The sequence below is a fragment of the Habropoda laboriosa genome, unplaced genomic scaffold (genome assembly GCF_001263275.1).
Source record: "Habropoda laboriosa isolate 0110345459 unplaced genomic scaffold, ASM126327v1 scaffold718, whole genome shotgun sequence".
NCBI classification, from domain to species: domain Eukaryota; kingdom Metazoa; phylum Arthropoda; class Insecta; order Hymenoptera; family Apidae; genus Habropoda; species Habropoda laboriosa.
The window spans coordinates 797622-801885 of record NW_017100942.1 but is presented as its reverse complement, the minus strand read 5'-3'; the positions used below and the strand labels follow the sequence as shown (position 1 = coordinate 801885).

The window sequence follows — 4264 nt, the reverse complement described above, 5'->3', positions numbered from 1 at the left end:
CCTGAATTAATTATCCACACCGAACTCCTAAAACTCACAAAAAAAAAAAAAAAAAATGACAAAAGATTTCCCACTTACAAAGTCATCCTCCACCACGTGACACAACTAATCTCATAGTCTCAAAAACAGCGCACGATTATTGAACTCATTTTTCCGTCCCGCTGCCGCGGGGTTTCTTTGTCACAGAAAGTTATATTTAAGTGGCTTCTATACACGTGCTCGTAATGAGGAAGCTGTTCGTTTAGAAGCAACAAAGAACAGACAGCCAATGATATATCCACACACGCGCGCACATTCACACTCTCACATATCTGAGCCTTGAAAGTAGCGTCAATTCTAAATGGAATTTTCTTTCGTACGCGAGGAAAATCGAAACACGAACTTATCCTCCTCTTATGTACAACATTTTAACATGTATTACACGTTTCCTGGAAAGCTTGTATGCATCATGCTGACGACCATGTTGTTTGCTACGTGGGTTCTCTGTATTGTTGCGGTTTTGTCCTCCTCTCGGTCGTTGTTCGTGTATATATACCCACCGCTGTCGTCATAGTTCCTCTCGGTGAGGATTTTCACGAAAATAGAATTCACGCGTGGGTAAAACGACGCGTGCGAAGTTTGAAAGTGTCGTTAAGGAGAGTTACGTTCGCCACTTCTTCCATACGGTTCTGTTAGAACCGTTGACATCGCGTCGCATTAGCCTGGCAATTACATTTCCGCTTATTTCGCAGAGAGGGAAGAGGAGCTTTTGATGTCTCGGGATATATCGTCGTTCGTTCCCTACTAAATACGTTTTCTTCTTCGTCTCTCAGCTGCTGTCGTTCTCCTGTCAGTTGGAGGAGGTTCCGTAGGAACTATGTTGGTTCTGTAACCCAGTTCAACAGCGACGCGTTTCTGATTGTATTAGCCTAGCTGGGCTCCGGGATAATACGTTTCTACGACTTCAATTTCGATGGTAGAGAGTAGGTAGAACATTGCAGCGAAACTGTTTTTAGCGATTCGATTCTTGTTCGAGGGAATTTCGGTGTTATTTTGGGCGATGTTGTTGTTGTACAGTAGATTTCCGACGTAACGCTGTTAACACTTTGCTGTCGGGAGACTAGTTTTCTCTAGGGCCTGTTTTTCATTTTTTGAGAATTTTGTGCCAGAATCTGTGCCACGAGTCTGTCTCGTTGTTATAAGGTTAATGTTATTAACCCACTCGGGTCCAGCGACTTTTCGAAAGTCGCTCTCGAGGAGCCAAAATTTGTTTTCTTTTTATATAGGGTTTTACGTCGCATCAACATCGAGGTGATTAGCGTGGTTAAGCACTTAGAAACTTCTTTGCAAGTATTCTAATGGGAATGCAAATTTTGTAAGGACGTGGAATTTATTTGATAACGACTTCTTCTATCGTTGTATGTTGTATGCAAAATTTTTTTTTTTTTATATAGGGTTTTACGTCGCATCAACATCGAGGTGATTAGCAACGAGCTTTCACAATGACTTCAGATTTTGTGGAAGAGGTTGGTTTCATTAAGGAATTCAATAGTATTTCTTGCATACTTTTCACACATAAGGGCAGTGTTCGAGTTGATTTTAAATTTGAGGCGTTGGGTAGAAAATTTTTGGCAGTCGTACAAAAGGTGGTGTACTCTGAGTAGGGCTTCGCAAGATAAGGGAGGGTCTGTCTTCTTTTTGAGCAATTCATGTGTCATCTTGCAATGACCAGTTCTCAGACGAGAAAGAACGATTCTTTCTTTCCTGTTCATGTGACCGCGTGGGATATCTTGAGGAAAATTTGTATTACGCTATCGATTTTTGTTGGTTTCGATTTCCAGATATTATTCCATTCTTCTTTAATTTTTTCTTTTTCGTAATGGATAATTTCTTGAAGTGGGATAGGGGTGGGATTTGCTTTTCTTTATATCGAGAATTGAGAAAAGAAAAGATGTTTGGGAGGTGAAAAATTAACATTGTAGACATTTTTCGTACAAATCAGGCCATGACACATCGTGTATGTGTGTCTGACACTCGCTTTATGGTCCTAGATTGAAACCAGCGCAGGTTTTAACCCTTTGCAATCGAGTTAACACTTGGTAAATAATTAAGCAAGACAGAGAGCAGACCTACGATCCTGCATAAATTTGTTCGCCATAGTGAAATAGAGAATACATTACACAATATTTAAATAAAATAGTACAGTTTACTTCTACGTTAGTTTTCAAAAATTTCAAATTCTCCTTCGGTTACATAAATACACGTGTATCGCGTGTTTTCTATCGGTGTAACACACACACACTCGCTATGGTAGATTTGAAAAGCAATTCCTTTGTTAATTATCGATTCGTCGATAAATTAAAAAAAAACAGGAAACAAGGTAAATTGTTATGATATCGTGTAGTTTCGTGTCATGTTTCAAGATCCCATTTACAACCTTTCTTGTGGCAAAACGATCTCCGAGTCCAAAGGGTTAATATCTACCAACCTTGAACTTTTATTTTCTTTGAAAATGATCTTATTTCCATGATTAGTGCTTCAGTAGTGACATGGACATTACACACCAGGTGTCTGATTATCCTAGAATAGGGTCGCGACATAATGTTAACGAATGATTAAATCATATTTTATTATAACAATATTACTGTTATTCTATCCAACGTTATTATTATTAGGTCAATATTGCTATTACGTTGGACAATATCGTCAAAGCTAATCATCATCAGTCTCTTTTTCACGAAGTCATTATAACATAATTATTTTCTAGTTACCATAAATATACTCTATTTCGTGTAATCATCAACCTTGCTCCAGTAGTCTTGAGTAACGCTGAAGATCTTCACACGACTTTTAGACAAAGTCAAGACAAGACAGCGTGTGCTCGCCAGGATACATAATTGTGAGATAAAATCATCCCACCTCGTACTTAATCTTGCAATTTGAAAAAAAAAAATAACCAAATTATTCCAAGCTAATTTGTAAATTCTTCGAAGAATGCGAAGCCAGCTCGTTATCTTCCAATTATTCCTGCTATCTTGAATAAGAAAGTACGATTAGAGGTAATCCTTTCTTCTAGAGAAGTTGCATGACGAGATCACAGTTACGATTGCGTTAAAACGCGATCTATTCTGCGAACAATATGCAGTTTAGAAAAGAATTTCGTTGCATTTCTTACACCTCATTTACGATTGATTCGACGGTGTTAACAAGGTGAGCAATATTGAAGGTATCTCTCTGTGGTGTGTTAAAATTAACACTGGAAAACACGCTTGGGAAATATATCCTTCGAGATATTATTTTGAAGTAGTGTGTCGGCAGTTTGTTTCGCGATTACTTTGTTTTTAAAGTGCAACTCAAGTAACATTCCCATTCAGATAATGGGAGATAATGGAATAGTGGAAATAGCGTACGCCATTCGCACAATCGTACTTCTCTCTCTCTTAAGTGCCATTTGAATAATTGCTATCCTTATGCCTGATTCTTATTCTCCTTCGGTTACATAAATACACGTGTATCGCGTGTTTTCTATCGGTGTAACACACACACATTCGCTGTGGTAGATTTGAAAAGCAATTCCTTTGTTAATTATCGATTCGTCGATAAATTAAAAAAAAAACAGGAAACAAGGTAAATTGTTATGATATCGTGTAGTTTCGTGTCGTGTTTCAGTGAACAAGAGCTTCATAAATTTCCGATAAAGTTCCTTGAATTTTCCTGTTTAATTGTATATAAGGAAATTGCAAGTTGATAACTATTATCGAATACGAACATTTTGTCCAGATTCTTGTGGCAATTTTCTAAACAGATCTTGTCAATCATTGGCAAGTGCTTTCGTAATGTTGTTATTAATATTTTGTACCGATAATTTCAATAATAATTCGAATTGATATTAATAGAAAAATATAATATCGCAATGAACGACGTTTCTTTAACCCTTTCGTTTAACCAGCGGGACGCATATGTTCCACTTGAGCACTCGAACAAAAATTGATCTCAATTTAGTGTCCATTGCAGGCGAGATGCTCAGCAGATGAATAGAAAATTCTTAAAAAACAAAAAGAATTATTTGGTCGCGAAAGGGTTGGATCATCCTGTACCAGATTTTCTGCTGTAAGAAAAAATTGCGGCATCGACAAATGTATCCCGAAAAACGTAAATGACAAGAAGACTAAAGAAGCTTCTAAAAAAATACAAATCTTCCACTAATAAACCAACTTTAGTATTTTATGCGACTTAAAATAAATGAATTTTAAAAAATATATTATAAATACAATAATATTTTTTA

The 4264-nt window shown here is 36.9% G+C and overlaps 1 protein-coding gene across 4 annotated transcripts in view; it reads left to right on the top strand.

The window, feature by feature from the left end:
* LOC108577664 (poly(rC)-binding protein 3) overlaps positions 1-4264 on the top strand; it is a 181617-nt gene that overhangs the window by 106986 nt on the left and 70367 nt on the right. The window lies entirely within an intron of this gene.